Here is a 22,941-nt window from a genome sequence, read left to right on the forward strand (position 1 = left end):
TGAGGAGATATTCACTAGCAAGGACCACGCCACAACGATGTGCAGTTTAAAGATTTAATGATGTGATTGTCAGAGAAATGATTATGAATGGGGTGGTAATGAATGGGGGAGTGCAGATTTGCAGATGAGTGAATCAGGATGGAGATGACGTCATCGGAGGGTCGGACTGGGTGAGGTGTAGATGGGGGCGAAGAGACTCAGTGTGGGGGTTCCGTCTCGTGTCTTGATGAGCCCGTGCTGTTAGGAAGCCCCCAAAAGAGTCTGGTTATGTGAGACTTAGTCTGTCGTGTGCTAGACGGAGATCATTGAGGTTGTTATGGATGTAGGTTTGATATGCTTATGAAGACCAGCGGTCGAGGACCTGGATGACTTGGTCTGAAAGCGAGTAGAAACATTGATTCCAGTGTTAAGTCGACTGTGGGAGAAATGTAACCAGAGCGCAGAGTGCTTATGCAGCGGCAGAGCAGATCGGAGGTGAGAGGAAGGCGTCTGGCTGTCAGCGCTGGTTTGTGCTCTCGTAAGCCTTTGATTAGCATGGTGACGTGGGAGTGTGAGATTGACTGACAAGGAAGGCCGGTGGATAATTTATGGAATAAATTGATACCAGCCAGATATGTTTGTATGCTGGATCTTGTTACAGTGTGACAGTGCGTGATGAAGCTGCACATGGACATGGCGTCCAGAGAGGGAAATGGTGGATGATAAGTGACGTGGTAATTCTTGAAAGAATTCCAGCCGGTGAGGTAAGCAGAGAGCGTGCTTGGTGCTAAACTGTTAAGGATGGCTTCTTGGGAGGTGCGAGTGAGGTTTGCCAGATGAGGATTTAATTGAATATGGTCGCTGAAAATGGTGGGATTGGTGTGGGATGGACATCCGAGTCTGGATTCAAGCATCTGAACTTCTGGAAAGAGAAGCGGGAGAGTGAGTCAGCGATGGCATTGTGGTGACCGGGAATGTGAGATGCACGGAGGATGAATTGATGCTGAGCAGAGATGAGAGTGAGTCTGCAGGTGAATGGCATGATGGCTGGGGAACGGGAACAGCCTTTATTGATGATATCTACTACTGCTGTGTTGTCAGAGTGAATAGTGATGCATTTTTTGGACCATTCGTGTCCCCAAATAAGAGTGGCGATGATCACAGGATACAGCTCGTACAGAGCAGATGAGGGAGAGCGTGACTCTGCGTTGAGGGACTCGAACTCAGAGGGCCAAGCGGCAGCAAACCACCTCCCCCCGTAATACCCACCGAAACCTACAGAGGGAGCCGCGTCCGTGTAGAGTTGAACGTCCTTCTATGATGAAGTCATCACAGAAGAATGAGATGCCGTCCAAAATGACAGAAATTGCTGCCACATGCGCATTTCCATTTTACAAGTGTCGTCCAGAACCATGCGGTCGTGGAGAGAGGGAATGGATGCAGCTTTGGTCAGCAGTTGAGAAAGAAAGGATTTTGCCTGTGGAATTATGCGGATGGCATAATTGAGGTGCCCGAGGAGAGTGAGCAGCTGGCGTTTGGTGCACCTGTCTGTCAGGAGATAATTAGACAAGAGCAGCGAGATGCGCTGCACTTTCTCCAAGGGCAGTGAAGCCTGGAATGACAGTGAGTCCAGAGTGATGCCCAGAAACTCGATGGACGTGCCAGGTCCTGAAGTTTTTTCTTCAGACAGAGGGACGCCGAGGACGGAAAATGCGGACGTGAGTGTAGTGAGACCATGGTGAGGAGGTGGGGACGGAGGAGTCCCGACAAGAAAATCGTCAAGGAGATGAAGCGCGTAGGGGAGCCTGGAATTGTTGGAGAGGATCCAGCATAGAGCCTCAGATAAAGAATCAAAGATTTTGGGACTGCTCTTGCAGCTGAAAGTGAGGCGCACGGAGAAGTAGTAAGCCCCCTTCCAGCAGACACCAAAGTAGCACCAGAAGTCAGGGTGAATGGGCAAGACCTTGAATGCGCTGGTGATATCGGCCTTAGACAGCCATGCCCCATGTCCCACCAGATGGATCAGTGTCATGGCGTGGTCAATAGTGGCGTACTGCATGGAAAAATCCGGGCTGGGAATAAGGCTGTTGATGCTCAGGATGTCGGAGCCGTGTGAAGAAGACAAGTCAATGATCAGCCTCTTTTTCCCCGAGTATTTGCGTGTAGCGACACCGATGGGACTAATACAGAGAAAGGAGGATGGTCGAAAGGGCCTATCATAAATCCCTCAGTGACCTCTTTTGCCAGTAACGTGTCGACAGTGTCGGGCTCAATGAGAGCGGATTGAAGATTGTGACACGTGTGGGAAGAAACGGGAAGCACCTCCATGCCAGGGTGAAAACCGTGAGTGAAGCCAGAGATGAGAAAATTGACAAACTGCTTATCAGGGTGATCACTGAGAGCAGCAGCGAGTGCACGTACCTTAATGGGCGTGCCGAGGTGACGTTCTAGTCATGCTGTTGTGTTGGTGGGATAGTGGGGGCAGGTGGTCCTGGCGTGAGCGCCCCTGCAGAAGGAGCAGACGTGCAGGAGGCGGCAGCCGGACGAGTTACAACCCCACTGATTGAAATTATTGCACACCATTGTCGTCCAGCTCTGATCGACGATAGGGATAAGCGGAGCAGATGACGTCACGAAAGAGGGAGAAAGCTACAGCAAACTCGACAGGAGTTAAGTCTTTAGACCTGGCTGGCAATGACTGCTTCAGTAGAACTGGACCGAGGACAGTCTGCAGTTCCCTGGGTTGACTACTGTCAAAAAAGGATGGCTGAATGAGCTGGGCTAGGTCTACATAATAACCGGACAATATTTGCTGGCACAGTGAGTGCGAGATGGGTGAGGGGCGGTGAATGGCAGAGGCTGGCGGAGCTGGTGGTGTGGCTGTGGCAAGAGTGTAGACGGCAGCAGAGGAAAAAACATTAGGGTGTTGGGGAAGGGAGGGGGTAGGGTGGGGGTAGGGAAGGGGTAAGGAGAGACACGTTGGAAATAGAGTGGAAGGCAGTGAAACACCCGCCGGAGGAGCCTGTTGTGCTGCAGGACGGGGCTCCTGGGCTGCGATGCCAGCCGGAACAGGATAGGTGGAAGGGAGGGTAGAGGAAAGGGATGTGGGGATGGAGGATGTGTGTGTACGGGGTGAGAGTGGAGGCCTGCGAGACAGGGAGGAGAAGAAGGCAGATATTGCGTGTGACATATCTGCATCAGAGGGAGCAGGCACAGGGGGTGATACGACCTGACCCCCGGCTGGGGGAATGAATGAAAGAGGCTGCTCCGGCTGGAGTGGCAGAGGCGCCGTGACGTCACTGGCGGTGATGCTGGCGGGAGTAGGCCCCGGAAGGAAACCCGGAAGTGCAGCCGGCTCGGGAGAGTGAGCTGTGGTCTCGGGAGCCCAGACAGCGGCTGAATAGAGCTGGAACAGCCTGGACTTGTTGTCGCTGCGGTGGAAGGGGATGTTTTTTGCTCTCAGGAACCGCTGGAGCCGGGCGATGGTCCAATCCCTGATGTTGGGCTCTTATGGTGGACGTGGAGATGGTGGAGATGGCCGTGTGGAGTGCGGTGGAGCGCGGCGGAGCACCGCGGGAGCGGCGAGGTCAACTTGTCGCTGCACCGCTGCGGAAGGAGGAGGAGAAGACCGCCGCTGGCTCCCACGGTTGTGGACGTGGTGTCGATTTCCCACCCACAAGGACGGAAGAGAGGAAGCCTGGGACCCACTAGGAGTCGGGGCGATCTCGTTGATGGAGTCCAGTGGAGAACCACGGCGAGACCGAGGGATGTGGACCACAGAACGCAGCCGGCTCCCCTGGGAGTGTCGGCTACCGGCAGACTGCTGGAACGGAGTCGGAGGATCCCAAGGCTCAAACGGGGAGTCGTACAAGTCGTTGGAGTTGGATCCGGACGGGTTGACTTGCAGCACATGATCCATCTTGGTGAGTACATGAAAAACACACTCGCTTGAGATACGTAGGGTCGCCAATGTTCGAGAGATCTGAGAGGCCTGTGGTAGCGCTGTGCTGGTATATATATGTTAGTCAGATAATTAGGGGAGTGGTTGAGGCGTGGTCCTGCTCCTGAACCTCAGTTAAACGATTAACTCCATTTAATCATGGAGGTGGAAACGCAGCCGGTGAGTGTTGACAGACGGCGGAGCACGCAGAGGATAACCAGCGCTGCCATTCCGCAACGGACACACATCCAGTGGAATTCCTGCGTGAGTTGATTGCAGGGCAGATGGGTGTGGCATGATTTGCAATGACAGGAGAGTTAGTGATCAGGCAGGTGAACAGCATGAAAAAAAGTTGGTGAACCTGTGACAAGAGTTTAAAAATCTGAACTTCAGCGAACACTTTGTGCTGTGACAGTCAATCAGCATTGACACCCTTCGGTGTCATTGATTCAGGGATTTCAGGTATTCGCACATATGAAGCGAGTCACCACGAAATATTCTTGCGTTCAAACTTGCGAATAACGCAATGCAAAAATTCACATTGCGTTTGGTGTAAACACAACATTGCGGACAGAGTTGGGTATAACGCGTTAGAGTACTTTGATTACTTTTTGCAGTAACGAGTAACCTAATGCGTTAGTTTGCTGTTTAAGTAATCAGATACTTAAGAGCATTTTCAAACAAGACATCAGTTACTTCCGTTACTTTTAGAACGCTGGTCCTTCAGCTCCGACACAACAACGACTGTCGTTAGAACCAATCAGTCTGAAAGAAGCCATGGAGCTTGTCGCTCGCTACGTGGTCGGAGAAATGCTGCTGTTGTCTATGGTGGAGTCTAAATAGGTGGAGTAGGACTCGCTGACAGACATATTTCAGACTCAGGACTTGCATTATGCCTGGTACACGCTACACGCTGGTACTCACCAATTTTCCCCTGTTGTCTTTCATGGTGTGTGTGATGTCATCGGGTTATTCTTGTCCTGTTTTTATTACTTTGACTATTATTTGAGTCACTGCCAGAACTGTGTCTGTTCATGTGCCAGCCGACATGTTGTTGTAGTCACCTAAAAGCGTCAGTAGATGGCAGGAGCTACATTTGAAGCGCCATTATGTAAACTATCAAGCTACTGTATCTTCCACAGGAAGTTCTGACAAATGTTTTAGAATAAAAGTCTATTTAGAAAATGGAGGGACTCTATCAGCCAAGGTTATAAGGGGCTTTTAATTTGAAACAAGTGTTGAGTTTGAAATGACGGTGCGATATGTTAACTTTAAAAAGACAACGGAGCGGATAAAAAGTAAATATATAAACACACAGAGGGATTCCAAATTCCAATAAAATATTCACCCATTATTCATAACAATCTACACATCCTACAACACACTATTTCTCTAAGTTAGTGGGTATTTGATAACTCCCTCCACTTATTTAAGACATTTTGCATTTTAATAGGCTTTTAACTATGGCAAGAGAGGGTACAATACACCAGTAAAATTAACTTTATTTCATGAATTGCTGCATTTTTAACTGACATAATTAGACCATGTTGTGTACACCATCACTGATGAATACAAACAACAAATACAATACCACAGTGATTTTTAATGACTGTATTTTCTGGGACCAGTATGAGCTACTGTACATGTTTCATGTGGGCACTGTACAAAGATTAACCATCTCTTCTAATCATCCAGTAAATTAAAAGACAGTTCTTAAATACAAAACTCAATCAATGTACTCTTACTTAATATGTATTTAATACGCTCAGAACTCAAAGTGCCTTGGATTTTTTACTTTTTGTTTACAATTGTTTGTACTGATATCACATATCTTGTCATGCTTTGATAAGACATCTGGCATTATGCTGTGTGTGTGGTGCCTCTTTGGATCTCTGCATCCTTTCTTACAGAAGAATTAAGCAAGGATGTGTTCTAAACTCATTTATTATAATTTTTTCAATACCTGTAAAGATCCAGCACCATGTGTGTCTTAGTCCTTTCCTTTGCACTGAAAAGCTAGCTGTGTTTCGCTGTGAAAGCCACTTTTAGTAGGTGCAGTTTGGGACTCAGAAAGCAGACATGTTGAAACTCCTTCACTCCTTCTAAGGTGAGTGACACTCCATCCACATCTGCCTCTCCTAGTGTCTCACAAGCTCTCTACTCTGGTCCTCTGGAAAATCTGTAATAAAAGAAAATGTTTTGTTAGGTTTAAAACAGATGTTTTACATAAAGACTGCATAAAGAAAATATATGACCGAGGTTCATCTTTCCTCTTTACTTTGATGGTGTTTACTGTACATCCGCAGATGAACAGTGTATTAATTGTAGCTTTAGTTTTTACCAAAGTCCCCAGTTTTAGTGGACCAAAGATCATTTGACCAGTTAAAACAAACTTTAGTCATGATATCTAATATTTGGTGTCAAATTGTTTTCAGTCATCGACTGTCTGAACTCTGTGATCCCAGAGGACATGTATATCTCCCCTGCCCTGGTGATAAACAGGAAAAAACAATTTACAATAAGAAACAGTGTGTGTAGTATATACAGAATATGCAGAATATTATTGTTTTACCATGGGTGACAGAGCTGTAGAATTGTGCAGGGTTAATGTGAAAAATATGACAGATCTGTATGACAGAGCTGTACATTGTGCAGGGTTATATGCACAATTATAGGGACACATGACATTTATTATATTATCTAGAACATTTCTTTGCTTTGCAGTCTGCATGCACAAACACTGCTGGTAATATACACATTTGTGAACACAGACCACACTAGAGTTTAATAAATCAAAAATGCATATCAAAACACTCCTATGTCCTTACTTATATGACCAGTAAGGACTACCATAAATGTAGACATTTCACACAGACTTATGAGCAAATGTTCAAATGAGGTGCAAAACAGCTGATAATAACAAACGAGTAAGTTAAGGTTAGCATACAACAGCTGTTTATTAGCTACAACAGCTGGCTAGGTTACCTGCAAACAAATTAGCATTGTTAGCAGTAGTTATCTTCTGTAGCTAGCAGTTAGCTACATTGCTGGCAGGTCAACAATTTAAACAGTGTTGGGTTGGAGACGTTTAGTGGATAAGATCAACAACAACAAAGTCTGACTTACTTCATGACTGCAGCAGCAGTGCGTCTCAAACACGGTGTGTTTACTTTGAAAATCCCTGGTGGTCATCTCTCTCAGTTGTGAGAAAGTGGCGGAAATATCATTGTATAACAGTTATGAATGATGTTAATTATTTAGGCTATTTGTTGTTGGTTGTATTTATTTCGTTTCACTCTCCTTAAATTGACCGCTCCAGCCAACACGCTTCACAACAACGTGCAACTTTTACTTTGAAGGCTGTTTCCAGCTCTCGACTTCCTTTTTCAATTTTCATTGTACAAGTTGGATGAAGGAACAAGCGGACGCTTTGACGCGCTGAATTGCATTACACGTCTTACGACAATGAAATAGGAAATACCTCCAAAAGTGGGATTTTTCATTACACAATGTGAACACTGCAGATGAATTATACTTCATGCACGGACCCCCCCTGTACTCTACCACCAAAACTTGTCTGCAGCCCATTAGTGAGATAGTTAGTTGGTCACAGACAGACGTACTCAGTTTGCATTGGAACGCTTGGTTGAATGTGACTTGACAAGGCTGGCTGGTAGCATTAGCATCAGAGGCTGCGCTAGCTTGGATCTCTGGGTTAACTGCTAAATGCTTTGCGTTTAGGTGATATTTCGGCTTGCAGTACTCCAATGGTACTAAAATCCCTTACTGCAGAAATTGCAGCAAACAGTGCTCCTATCATCTGTTCCATCTGGGCTTTTTTAAAATGTAAATGTTCCATTCACAGGGCCCAAGCAGCATCATCTCATCTGCCTCAATCATGTGACAAAGCCACTATAGCCAATGAACACGATTAATCAGCATTAATCTTTTTAATACATTATTTTTTCTGTGATGAAGTAATCAAAATTAATATTATTTTGACAGCCCTAGTAATACACACACTCACTCACTCACTCACTCAAACACACACACACACACACACACACACACACACACACACACACACACACACACAGAGTGACAGGGCTTACTGTTAGCATCACACAACAAACAATACCTAACAGTTATTAATCGCTTTAGCAACAGAGTCGAGTCATTTTCATGTCGCTGTGAATTTGTTGGAAACATATAACGGCTCAGTGTTGGATGTCAGCAGCTGCTGCTGTGTTAACTCATGCAAAATAGGCAGACATTCAACTGACTGGGAGGAGAGAGGCTCTGGACACTGGAGATGGTCCTTCAGTGCTTCGTCTAACCTTTGTAATTGCATTGACAAGACATTTGCTGGTTTTTCTTATGTTAACTTTGAATTTATGGCTTAGTAAGCTAACTGAAGCCTGGTTGTTTAATAAATGCTTTTCACATTGTACATGTTTTCCATATTTGGTCCACCACGCTCCTATTCTGATTTTTTTGCGATTACTTGAGTTAATTTAATGAGTACTTGAATATGGAAGTTACTTAAAATGCCCACCCCTACCACAGATAAGCTTTAGCCAGTGCACATCACTCAGAGTGAAAACTGTTACTATAGAAATGTTATCACTAAGATTTGCAGCCCAAGGTGTGCTTCATACCCAGCAGATCAGAGCAAAGTAACATTAGATGGCTAGCAATCTATATCAATGCTGGTGTTGGTTTTATCACCAAGAATAATGCCTTTTTAAGAAGGGTGGGGAAAAAATCACCCTTTTGCAACAATAAACTATTATACTATTTATTATAATTATTTTTTCCAACACTTGAGTTGGTCCACCAGAGCTGGATATATATATATATATTGAACGTGGCCACCCCTTGACCTTTCGTTACCAAAATTTCTACTTGAACAAAAAATATGCATTCACCAGAAAAGGAACAGTGCTAGCTGCTTGTTGAAATGCTTAAAATAACCGACTGTATGTCAATGTTTTCCTGACAAGTGACCTTGTGGCTGTGCAAAAAATGTTCTGTCCATTGAGTCAAAGGTGAAAGTAGTGTGGCATTATGGGCTCTTCTTATTTTTTGGAAGCATTTTTGATGTGAAGATGTGTCCATTTTATCAAATATGTCACTGCAGGTAGTCACTGTGCCCCCCATCACCATGTTGTCATCAATCTATTCTTTTCTCTTTGACATGCTATTGAAAGGTAATCTCCACAGACAGCTGTTTAAATCACACCAATCTTCTGCTGTTTGTTTGTTGTGAACTTAATATCAATATCTGTAATGACTTATCAATTAAATTCATTAATCAATACATATTAAAAACAATGCTGTTTTCTTCATGTATACTTCTCTTGGAGTCTGCTTCAAAACTATTAAGTTCCAATACATTTCTCAGGACCTCTGGTGAGGGCAGCCAGCTGCTGTTGTCTTTGCTGAGGACACTGATGGTCAAACATAGATTGGAATTGGTGTGGACTGAAAGGACTGGAAGCTTCAGTGGTGCTCAAGCGCTACTCATATATTCTTTAAGCATAGCTCAAACAAATGCTAGGCAGTGATTGGTCAGACATGTGGTGTGAGAGAAGGCAGGGATTTAACTCCTCCCTCAAGCTCCCTTTTTTATTCTTCAAACACAAACTTTACTTAAGTGAACAACAGAGTGCAACACATGAATGTCTTTGAGGAGAGACGTCCATGAAGTGTTCACCCTTCTTCCCATATGTAGGATATACTGCTTCCAGACTTCAAAGACATGGAAACGACAGGTGGCTGTGACAGCAGTCCATTCAGAACAGGTACAAACTCTTTTTACTTTAAACAGGTTTGGATGACACTGAATATATGGTATAATATTAAATCACACAAGTGCTGTACGTGAACCAGAATTTTCCACATTACCAGTTGTGGTTGACTTTTTTCCTGCCGATACCATCAGATTTCCAAACAGTCAGAAATAAAAAGTTTCTGCCCTGGTCTGAGCTCAGTTATAAAATTCTAGCACACCACAGAGTGTCTCTCCTGACATCTCTGCCAGCTGACGGCAGTAGATGAGGTTGTACCAGCGTTTGGTTCGAAGGTGGTTCAGCTGACTCTGCTAACATTCAGCACCAAAGCAGAGAGACATGAGAATGATCTTAAACTCATAGCCAGAAGGCAAATAAGCTCATTACCTAAACCAGTCCTTTCCATCAATCTTAACCCCTCTGTTGTGTTCTGGTCATGGGACATACAGCAAGCACATACAGCAAGCAGCAACAGCAACCCACCGTTAGACACAGGCACACTGTGAAGATGGAAATGGAGGGCTTGGTGGGGTCAGTGCACCTGCCAAAGCAAGCCAACATGACATCTGCAGTTATTTTGACTTGATCAGCAGACTTCACAACAAGCCAATTGGCTATAGAAACAGGTGATGTGCTCTACATTCTAAAACCAGCCACCAGTGATTTGACCAGCTGAGTTGCAAGAGACAACGGCAGCTGGCTTGAGTTGAGCTCAAACCATCCAGTTCATACTGCTGCAACTTTTCTCTGCAGCGTTCTAAAACGGTTTCATCTTGTTGCAAATCTTTGGTCTGTGCTGGGCTTAAACCTTTTTAGAGGCTTTGCTAACATTATATCCTACAGCAGCACCATGACCAGATGACGTTGTATGGGCCTGTTTCCTGTTTTTACCTGATATGAACATGCATCTTAGGTGATCAGATCACAAGTGGACAGCACTAAATACAAGTTTAAACCATCACCAAGATGTATTGTGATCTGATCCCGCTGAGATGGTGTTGGGAATTAAATTCGGGCTTCACACGGCGGCACCAAATATGTTGGGATCAACATATTAGGCCTCACCAAGGGGCACCAAATATGTAAGGATTTAATTGGCTATCGGAAATAATTAATAATAATTAATAATTGTGTTAAATACTGTGACTTAATTAACATTAAATCACCTCGTGGGGCACCATTCCCGTAAAGGGAAAAATGATAGGCAGTTAAAGATATCAGTCTCATAAAATACGCTAAACTATTAATTTGGAGTTTTGATTAATAATTAAATTAATGACAACAACCAAAATTAACAGTAATGCCTGAAGGATTTCGGAGTTCTTGACGCAGTGGTTGACTATTCATTCACTCTTGTGCAACATTAAGCAGACAGCAGGTATGATTCCAAAGAATGATATTTATTCACAAATTAGCAAACTCAAACCAAAACACACAAATTCTAACTAACTATATACAAGCTTGGTGTGTATGTGTGTGTGTGTGTGTGTGTGTGTGTGTGTGTGAGAGAGAGAGAGAGAGAGAGAGAGAGAGAGAGAGAGAGAAAAGAGAAAGACAAAGGCGGGTGTGGTGATCAAAGAGCTGTTTGGCCTACAAAACAAAATGGCTGACAACAGAGAACTACAAGATGGCCGAATCAAAGCTGGCTTCAGGTTGGGGGAGGTGTTTGTCTGACTGTGTGGTCAGGACAAAGACAAAGGAAAAGAAGCGGGAACTTTGAGATGCCTGTTTGGGTGTTGCTCTGTTTATAGCCTATTTGTTCATGAGTCTATGTGAATGTGATTTGCGTTGCAAACCGTCTGGATTAGTGCAGAGATTGTTTAGTTGTGTGCAAGAATCTGTTTGTGAACAGCATTAGCAAACTAAACACTTAGCTTTGGCGAAGCCAACTAATCAATGACCTAACTGCAAACAATCACAACATTAACTCAGTAAACAGCATTAAATCACATACAACAAGTTAAACAGTCTTGCTTAGCCTGTAAAGCTGTGATAAGCTATGCCCAGTTGTTACGTTACCGATCCTTAAATGGATGGGAGAAAGAGTCACTTGGTGGCGTACTGCTTTGTTAGCCGGCAGAAGAAGGTTGGGAAGATGGTTCCAGGTGCAGTCTTTGTTGGGTCCTTTGTTCCAAAGGTGAAACTCCGAGGAAGCTGGTCGCTCAGGGTTTAGCAGAGTTAGATGCTGGGTGCTAACTCACTTAGTTCCTTGTTGCTGGAAAGCTAGTTGCAAAACCTTGTGTTTGCAAGAGAGTCTGTGATCAATTGCCCTCCCTATAGTGGTTTGGGCTATGGAGCAAGGGTCTGGGCCTCTGTGCTGTTCCAGGCCCAGCCGGAAAGAGGTGTGAGCGGCTCAGCAGCTGGAGCAAGAGCTGTGAGCTGTTGTAGCTCCAGAGCAAGAGAGAAGGATTGAAAGGAGCAGGACTTAGCTTAGAGTTTGGTGACATCACAGAGGGGCATGTCACTGTAACGGTACTGTTCAATCAAGTTGTGAGACTTGTGTCTCACTGAGGTGTGAGGTGAGACCTCCTGTGGAGATGGGTGTCACCTAGCTCTCTTTGTTTGAAGACAAAGAGCATGCAGAGGAAAAAGCCTTTAAATGTCCAGTGATAATTTTACCAAATGATAAATCATCTGTGGTTCTGTGAATCCCAACAATGGTCTGGGACGCATTTCACCACGTACTTTTGTAGTGTAAAAGCTAATGTTTCCTAATGCATCCTGATAAGGACTACATCATCAGTGCAGGACATGGTGGTTGTTTTGTATTATAGACACTGGTGCGAACTGTCTCAGGATCAGCTGAAATGTCTTTGGAAAAAAACTAAAATTGAAGCTCCCTTCAGTAAATAAAGGACTGTGACGATCCTAGCTCCATTTAGTGGTCTGCTTACTTCATTAGCTTCTTGATTTGTTTTCAGAAACAGTAAATCACTCTAAATTAGAGTCTTTGGCAGAATGAAGTCTACTGAACAGGCTTGAAACAGAATGATTCTATTCTATACAACTTCCAGCTGTGAGAGTTTTTAAAGCAATTATAAGAGTACTTTGACAGGGCCATGGACCAATTCTGTGTGCCGCAGAATATATTAAAAATGACCCTTTTAAGCCTGACACTTGATGGTTTTTACATGTCAGGGTGTCAGCTTGAGAGAACTGCACTGGCGACTGCAGCAGTGACACCACTGTGTCAGAGATGGGTTGAAAATACATGCAATAAGAGCACTTAACTGGCTAATTCCTCTCTGTAAATACACATATAACCAGCAGTGTTTAATTTCCGCTACAGCGGAACTGAAACAACTGAGACAGAGGAAACATTTAGCTGAAAATAGAATAAAGGAATGAAATGTTTAAATGTGTCACAATCAAAGCAACATTTAAGATAATTTCACATGCTGTGTAATGGTGGTTATAAGTTATTTTCAAATGTATTTACGTGTGCAGTGCATGTTAGCATTTACAATGTCCTGGGTTTCAACCTGACCAGAGTGGGTTCTATTCCAACCCATGGATCCCCACTAGGAACTGATTACAATTCCAATGCCCCTAATTCAAATGAATGCTGCACATTCAGAGTGGTGAAGGTTTTTCAGCCTTCAGTACTTTAGGTTAAAAAAATAAAATGTCTATCAAAAATAATTAATTATTGAAAACAATTCATAATAATTATTATGATTTAATTTACACTAAATCATCTCAGGGTACAACCAGTTTGCAAAGGGAAAATAATAACCAATTCATTAATGTAGTCTCCTAAAATGTACTATCAATTTGGAACTCTGATTAATAATTAAAATGATAACCATAACCAAAGTTACCATATCAATAGTAACGATTGAGAGATTTGGGGCTCTGCATAGAAGAGGCTCACAGGGTTCACTTTCTGTTAAACAGACAGCATATATATTCTGAAACTATTCATTAAAAATGTAAAAGCAAACACAAAACATAATATATCCTAATGAACCTTACTTAGGAAAAATAAACAAAAGGGTGTGGGTGTGTGTGTGTATGTGTGTGTGTGTGTGTGTTTGTGTGTGTGCGTATGTTCTACGTGCACGAGCATGAATACATGTGGCAAGTCAGAAACAATAAAGCAGGTGGAACAGGAGCTTTAAGTTTCCTCTCAGTGTACAAACATTTAAGGCCAAATTCAAAAGTATATTTACATGATCTGTGTAAGATAATGGTTAGACAAAAGGGATAGTTGGTTTTCATGCAAGACCTTGTGTCTGCGAAACATAAGCCAACTTCAATTTGGCAGTGACAAAGCCCAGACATTCTCACCCCAAACTCCAAATACTCAGAATTGCTCAGTGGCCCGTCAAGTCGAAATATGACGCCCTAGGTACCCCTCCTGTGTCAGTTTTGGACATTCAGGGATGGTGTGTCAATTTACACTCATAACCTGCGTTGTCTCTTTTCAGAGTAAACTTCAATTTTCACTGGAAATAAACAGTGTTTTCAAAATGAACGTAGAATTAAGGTTAAAAAATGCTAAGACAGGACGTGAGTGAGCCAGGGCAGAGTGTGACAGAACCCCCATCCCTCAAGGGACGGCACCTGACGTCCCAAAGGACCCACTGAGCCAGGTGGGTGGAGGGGGAATCCGGTAGGCGGGCCTAAAACTCCTCTGAACCAGACCAGTCCATCTCCTCAGCAGGGGGTTCAGGGAAATGAGGAGCAGGGTCAGAGTGGGTGGAGCCCTCATCATTGAGAGATGACTCAGCCGGAGAATCCTCCCCAAGGGAAACTGGCAGAGAGGAGGTATGGACCAAAGGACAGGGACCAACCACAGGAGCAGAGGAGTTGGAGGGCTGGGCAGGGTGGTGGCGATGAAAGTCTGCGATAAGGTCCCAGTCCAGAATGTGGCAGGCAGGCACCCAGGACCTGTACCCAGGACCATAACCCTCCCAGTTGACTAAGTACTGGAGACCCCTCCCAAGACGACGAGACTGGACCAGGCGCAGAACGGAGTAGACAAGACCCCCGTCAATAAGACCAGCAGGAGGAGGAGGCCAGGCCACCGGCGAAAGAGGACTCTCATGGACTGGCTTGACCTTGGAGACATGGTGCGTGGGAGCTTCAGTCTCACTGCCATCGGGCTGATGACCCGCTGGATGGGGAATGGGCAAACGAATCTGGGAGCTAACTTCCTAGATTCTACTTGGAGCGGCAGGTCCCGGACAGAGAGCCACACCCTCTGGCCAACCTGGTAGTCAGGAGCTGGAGAATGTCGCTGGTTGGCTGAGGCGGTGTAGCACCCCATGGAGCGATGGAGGGCGGAACAAGCTCGGTCCACAGGTTCAACGACAGTGGCGGACGAAGGCTTAGGCAGTCGGACAGGCAACTTCTCTCTCCAAGCTCGAAACGAGTGGAGGCTGGTAACCACAAGCACACTGGAATGGAGAGAGGCCTGTGGCAGAACTGGTGAGGGAGTTGTGGGTGTACTCAACCCACAGGAGCTACTGGGACCAGGAGGATGGGTTCTGGGATGTCAGGCAGCGCAGGACCGTCTCCATTTCTTGGTTCTTGTGTACAGTCTGCCCATTGGACTCGGGGTGGTACCCAGAGGAAAGGCTGGCAGTGGCTCCCATCAGGCTGCAGAACTTTCTCCAGAAGACTGAGGCAAACTGGGGAACCCGGTCAGACACCACATCCACTGGGAGACCATGCAGACAGAAGACGTGGAGCAAGACTAATTGGGCAGTCTCCTTGGCTGACGGCAGTTTGGGCAGGGGCACAAAGTGGGCCATCTTGCTGAAGTGGTCGACGACAGTGAGGATGACCGTGTTGCCTTCGGAGGAAGGGAGGCCCGTGACAAAGTCCAGGGAAATGTGGGACCAGGATCTATGTAGAATAGGGAGTGGCTGAAGGAGTCCTGCAGGTGCCTGACAGGAGGTCTTGTTCTGGTTGCACATGGAGCACGCCTTGAAGTCACGGGTGTTGTCCTCCAAAGTGGGCCACCAGAAGTGCTGGAGGAGGAAATCTAGTGTGTGTTGGGAACCTGGGTGGCAGGTGAACTTGGAGGAGTGAGCCCACTACAGAACTTCCGACCTCAGTGCTTCTGGAACATAGAGGCAGTTGGTTGGACAGGCGCTGGGACATGGTTGGCCCTCAATGGCAGTTCTCACCCTTTCCTCAATGTTCCAGGTCAGGGTGGCGACAACACAAGGGGGAAGAATGGTGACCGGCTCCTCGGTTGGATCCTCCCCCTTCTGGAACTGCCGGGACAGGGTGTCGGGCTTGGTATTGCGAGATCCTGGGTGGTAGGAGAGTGTAAAGTGGAACCGGGTGAAGAAGAGGGACCAGCGGGCTTGGCGGGAGTTAAGTCTCTTGGCAGCATGGAGATATTCAAGGTTTTTGTGGTTGATCCAAACCAATAATGGCTCCTTGGTGCCCTCCAACCAGTGCCACCACTCCTCCAAAGCCAACTTCACCGCCAGCTAGGGATGTCCGATATTAGCAAAAAACGTGCATCGGCATCCCATCGGACTGCATGGAAAAATGCCGATCCAAGAACTTCGATCCAGTTTTTCACGGAGTCCGATCCAGGTTTTCCGGCCAGCCCAGTGCTCCGCGATTCAAGCAGTCCATTCCAGTGATCCACTCCAGCACTTACTATCAATCCACCAGGCCAACATGCAGACGGCATACACACACGGAGGGTAGGAAGAGTAGCGGCCAATTTAGTTAACTGACTATTTGTTTTCTCCCAGTTAATGTTGGGGTTGTGCTGACAAAGCCAGGGGTAACCCAAAATGAGGGGCTGAGCAGGGGAGTCCAGAATGTGAAACTGGATCTTCTCATGATTGCCAAACAGAAGCATGGGAACCAGGGCTGTCTGGTGTGTGACAGTACCCAGGACATGTCCGTCAGGGGCCAGGGCGGGAACCGCATAGGGCAGAGGAACCCGCTCGAGCCCCAACTGGTGAACCAACCCCTTGTCAATGATGCTGGCATCCGCACCAGAGTCAATGAGTGTAACCAGGTACCGGGGACCACCAGGAAGGAGCAACCAGGCTTGGAGCAGAGGTCTTTGACGACGAGGGGTCTGCATGTCAGTTGGGCTTACCAGTATCCCCCCAACTACTGATGAGCCTTGGCTTTTGCTGGACAGGTGAACTTGAAGTGACCGGCCCCCCCACAGTATATGCAGGGGTTGAGTTGTCTGCGTCGCTCTCATTCCTCTGGAGTAAGGGAAGCACGGCCCAACTGCATTGGTTCAGGTTCACTCAACTGCTGACCTGTAGGGGAACTCAAGCTGTTGGCACCCCCTCTTGGTCGGACGATCGGCTGGCGATGAAAGGACCCCCGGTGCTTCTCTCGTTGGCGAGTCTGTATGCGGAGGTCGATCCTGGATGGCCAGCTAGATGACCCCGTCCAGCGTTGAATGAACATCATGGGAAACCAGCTCATCTTTGATGTAATTGTCCAGACCATGGAGGAAGGCATCCACCAGGGTGGCAGAATTCCACATGCAGAGACTGGCTTTGGTGCGGAAGTCTATCACTGATGGTGCAATCACTGACGGTGCAGTTCCCCTGCCTCAACCCCATGAGCAGTCTCGGGTCTGGAGGACCACAAGCCAAAAACCTTGCGCAGCTCCTCTGCAAACATCTGGAAAGAGGAGCAGCCTGGAGACTGCCTCTCCCACTCTGCAGTTCCCCACAGGCAAGCTCTGCCTGTGAGATGGTTGATGGTGAAGGCTACCTTTGCCTTCTCTGAGGCAAAGTTACGAGGCTGAAAGGAGAACAGTTAAGGAACAATTTGTCAGAAAGAGGCCACAAGTCTCTGGGTCGCCATCATAGTGTTCAAGGGTTACGCTAGACTGAAGAGCAGCTGGAGCTGGTGACTGGAGAGGCTGACACAGGCGGAGTAGCCACAGACGAGGCAATGAGGGCAGTTAGCTGCTGAATCTGTCCAACCAGCGCAGCTAGAGCCTGCCCTTTGTTCTCAGCTGCTTGCTGAGCTTCAGCAGCAGCTGCAGACATCATTGCCTCACTCTCAATCTGCTCCAGTCGGCTCAGAGGTGATGGATTGTGTGCTGGGTCCATAATTGGCTAGACTGTACTGTCATGGACTGAGGCAGGACCCAAGAGCAGCACAAAACATCAGCAGTGTAATTGCAATAATTTTAATTCAAAGTCTCAGCAGATAAGACAGCAGCAAAACATTAACAGTCTATGCAAAAGTTCTTGCAGTCTTGACAACTATGCCACAGCCGGGAAGCAAACCCAGGTCTCCCACATGACAGGCAACAATAATCCCACATGACCAACAGGGCAGGCTGGGTGCAGTACAAGCAGGAGCAGGGTCTTTTAACAGGAATACAAGCAAGCCAGAAGCACTTACACAGAGGGGATGTGTTGCAGGCTGACGGCTCAGACGGTGACAAAAGAGCAGGCTCCCAGGAAAGCTGGAGCGGTAACACCAAACAGCCACAGGCAGACGAGAACCAGGAACACAAATAGGCTGAACTTGTAGTCAAGGGCAGAAGGAGGTTAGATTTACCGGGGCAGAGGCGAGGAGATGTGGTCAGAGGCAAGCAGAGTTGAAACCTGGAGATCAAACCAAGGAAGAGAGCTGGAGAGTATTGCATGCTGCGAAGACAATCTGGCAATGAGTGAGAGGACCTGTGCTGCTAAAATACTGGCTGGCTGATGAGTGGTGATGAGGAGACTGGTCGCTCAGTATGCTTGCAGAGTTAGAGGTCTGGTACTAACTCAAGTTGGGTCTACAGAGGGAAGCTGCAGCAGAGGTGAGAGAACTGGGGAAGGGTGTAGCAGGCCCTCCTGTCTACATCCTATCTCTATAGAGGTTCAGGAGGAGAGAGCAAGAGAGTCGGAGTCTTACACAGATCAGCCAAAACATTAAAACCACTGACAGGTGAAGTGAATAACTTTGATTATTTTGTTCCAGTGTATTGTTCTGCTTTGGACAGAATGTGTATAACAGACATAAATTACACTACAAGTGTTGATGATGTAAATTGTGCAAGACGAAAGATGTAGTTCACATCATATGTGTAATTCATGACAATCCTAACAGGATCAAAAAATTATTTGTCTCCTGCTGTTGACTTCTTTACATTTTCCCCTCAAAAATATGGTCCCATGGGGGATCCTAGAAGAAGAGGGATTTAGCCTTTCTATAACAAATTAAAATCTAATGTGTACCGGTTTAGTTTATTTTTGATGTATCACACCATTTCCAAAATATTACAAATGTACATATTACCATATACATTATGCAGACGGTATGCATAAATTCATAGGTTGAACTACATTTATTTATGATTTTGGCTTTGGCCTTTTTCTCAGGCCGGTTCTGGGAAGATTTATTTTGGTAAGTAGAAAACGTACATGCAACAAATCGTATTACATATATAAAGGAACAATCTGGTATGTGGTTTATAATTGAATGGTTACCCCTAACATGTAAACCACTGGGGCAAACCTGGAATGTGGATCATGCAACACATGACATGATGGTTGTGATAGACAAAGTGCCAGATATCAGACAAACTGAAACTTAAAACATCAAATTAACAACAGCAAAACTACAACATATCAAACACAACTCCAACTCATTCTAAGTCACATGTATCCAGTTGTATGCTCATTACTTCCCAAACATTTTGCAGTGCCTTGCCTTCAGCCCTTTCTGAATGAGACTGACAGTAAAACTTATCTATGCTTTTATTTTCAGTCCTGTTCAGAAATGGCTGAGCGCAAAACATTGCTAAATGTTTGGGAAGGACTGAGCATATAACTGGATATATGTAACTTGGAATGTACTAAATGAGTTGCCTTAGAGTCTGTAAACAGATTTTTTTATATAGTTTTGCTGTTGTTAAATGATCATGCCACATTCTACTTCTACTACACTTCAGAGGGAAATATTGCACTTTTTACTCCACTACAATTATTTGATAACTTTAGTTACTTGTTGCCTTTCAATTTAAGATTTTTGCATGCCAACGAAAAATATTAAAACATACAAGTGCAGCTGAAACAGTTGATCGATTGATTAAAAAACTGATTGGCAACTATTTTGATTATTGTTTCGATTATTTTGAGGGGGGATGGTAGAAACCTCAGGAAGAGCAACTGGGAAGGGATCCCTCTTCCAAGATGGACAGATGTGCAATAGATGCTGTACAGAACAGATCAACATAATAAATGAACAGTAATCTGTATACAAAATGATACATTTTAAGCAAGATTACTTTTTAATTACAATCTTTCACAGTTTCAAACAAAACAAACAAAACAAAAAAGGAAAAGGGCCTGAAGCAAAAGTTTGGGGCACCCTGCATAGTCAATACTTAGTAGCACCTCCTTTGCCAAGTATCACAGCTTTTAAACACTTTCTGTAACCAGCTAAGAGTCTTTCAATTCTAGTTTGGAGGATTCTCACCCATCCTTCCTGCAAAAAGCTTCTAGCTCTGTGAGATTCTTGGGCTGTCTTACATGCACTGCTCTTTTGAGTTCTATCCACAGATTTTTAATGTTTTTTGAAATTTACGTTACCTGGCCTTTCTGAACAATGATCGTAAAGAAGCCATAGCCCTAACAACCTAATTAAGGTCTGAGACCCTGGTAAAATTTGTCTGAGAGCTCAAATGTCTTGGGGTGCCCAAACTTTTGCATGGTGCTCCTTTTTATTTTTTAATGTCACATTTCAGCTGAAGCTTTCTAGCTTCACTTATATAAGTGGTTACATGATGTGTTTTTTAAAGCTAGTAATTCTTTCATTAAAACATATGGTTAGCTTGTAAGCTAATAGCAAACATTTCAGTAGCTAACATTAGCTTGCAAAAAGCCTCTACGGTGGTTAGCTTGCTAGCTATAGCATACTTACAGGGGATTTTGAGGGCTGCAGCAAATGTCCACTTTTTTATCTTCATTCTATCATGGAACATATGTGGATATGTCAAAGTGGCACTCCTGTTCACTCCATCACTCCACAATTCCACTCTCTCCTGCTTTTCAACAGTCCAGAATATGACAATTATGTCATTTCAGTGGCACTGACCAGTCATATAAATTCCGAGCATGTTGCACTTGGTCCCGCCCTACTGCGCTGTGATTGGCTACTAGTTCCATCCAATTTACCTCCTCATCTTTGTCTTGGACTGTGGGAAAGAAGGATTAAGTGGAGTTGTGACTCAACAGTGTTGAGTCAAATGTTGAGTGGAGAATGGACGAAGTGGACAGAAATTGCTGCAGCCTCCGAAATCCACAGTAGGTATGCTAGTATATGCTGTAGCTAGCGAGTTGACCACTGCAAGGGCTCCTTGCAAGCAAATATGAGCTAACTGTGTGTTTTAGCTGAAGCCTGCTAGCTTCAAAAATTACATTGTGTAACCATTATGACTAAAGCATGAAATCTTCAGTTGAAATGTACAGTTAACTCAAAAAAACTCAAAATTCCAGTAGCTAATGTTAGCTTACAAGCAGACTTGTTTGAAATGGTGAAAATTGTTAGCTAGCTTGCTAGCTAGAGCATATAGCATACTCACTGGGGATTTTGAGGGCTGCAGCAATGTCTGTCCCCTTTTTTTCTTTTTGAAGCTAACAGTCAAATAGTGACTGCAAGATACTAAAAGATCTCTTTCTCATGACACATTGTCTTTAGGTGTGAGAGGGTGTCAGACTTAAGTCTTTTCAAAGTATTTTCACAGGATTCTAGTGTATGATAGTTAATTAATGAGGTGATGAGGTGATTGTTGAGGTGTGTACAGGTGAATATAGGTATCCATAATGCAACAAAAGCCCCATCAGTCAACCTCTAGTTCATAACTAGACAACTAGACACTTACCGTAAAACTTGGTGTCTAAGTCGCACTTTTTTTCCCCTTTTTTTTCATCTAAAAAGTTGGGTGCGGGTTATAGACTGGTGTGACCTATAGACCAAGGTAAATGCTGACATAGGTAATTTGACCCACAAGATGGCGCTACATTAGGCTGACCAAACGTCCTCTTTTGCCCGGACATGTCCACTTTTCACGTCCCGTCCGGGGCGTCCGGGGGTCTTTTATAAACTGATGATAATGTCCGGTTGTCCGTGTGTTTGTGTGTGCATTAGAGTGCGGCACGGGCTGCATATTTCTGTCCGAACCCGAACCGAGCCTGACATTATTTAATGACCAAAGCATTTAGTTTGTGTCACACAGTGGTTACAGGCTATTTAACAGGCCGAGCGTGCGCCGTGGGTGCTCAGCTGCGGAGAGGGAGATCTCCGTGTTTGAGACGGGAGCGGGAGGCGGGAGGTCTGACGCTTCCAGCGAGAGGAGAGGGAGAAATAAAACAAAATAAGATAAAATAGGAAAAACCTGTCTCCCTCTTTTATTTTATTTTCAGCGTTTAATCAAGGAGGAGGCGGGCGGCTGAAGGTCCGAGGCTTCCAGCGAGGGGAGAGGTAGAAACAAACAGCCAATGTGTGTCTGTGTGTGTTATGTTCAGGTGTTGTCATGTAAATAACAGTGCCCAAGCAATAAACAGGACAGACAATAGGATTTTATTTATTTTTACACTACATTTTCACTGAAAGCTGACCAATGTTGTTATACCGTAATGTTATTTCCTGAAGAGGTTGTTTGGAAAATTGCAATCGGAAAAGTAACCAAAGCTGCTTAAGAGGTTATTGTGTTTTGAATGTGTTTCAAATGAAAAATAAAGGGAAACAGTGTAGGAATAACTTGTATAACGTTTTTATTAACAAATAGTAATATAAAACCTTGTTTTCCCTGTTTGTGACCTTAAAAAATAGACTGCAACTTATATGCCAGTGCGACTTATATTCGAGTTTTACGGTAATAAATAACTGATTATAAGTGACATCTACAATGTTTTTATGACTGTTGATATAGTGCATCAGTAAGCATTATGTGTGTTAATGAGCACAGTCATAGAGCTTTATAAATGCATTATAATTCACTATAAGTGGCCTTAAAATGCATCATAGATGTGGTCTTCATGGAAAGTTTTTACCAAATAGGAGAATGTTAAGAGAATGCCCCCCTGTGTTTACAATCAACTGTTCATCATTTATTAGTGTTCACAAAAAACATCACCAATTCAAAATTACATCACTCCCAGTCAGACTGAATAATTCAACTCTAAAATATTTTAGCTTATGTTATCTTATCTCATCTTATCTTATGTGTATAGGGATTTCAGCCCTTTTTATGTCCCTTGGATGAGAGTAGTAGAGCTTGTT

General features: G+C 44.7%; 1 pseudogene; it reads right to left on the bottom strand.

Moving 5' to 3' along the window:
- Nucleotides 1-823: 823 nt before the first annotated feature.
- LOC125893513 (uncharacterized) lies at nt 824-3,898 on the bottom strand (annotated as a pseudogene).
- Nucleotides 3,899-22,941: the final 19,043 nt, after the last annotated feature.

Source organism: Epinephelus fuscoguttatus, linkage group LG8 (assembly GCF_011397635.1).
Source record: "Epinephelus fuscoguttatus linkage group LG8, E.fuscoguttatus.final_Chr_v1".
Taxonomy (NCBI): domain Eukaryota; kingdom Metazoa; phylum Chordata; class Actinopteri; order Perciformes; family Serranidae; genus Epinephelus; species Epinephelus fuscoguttatus.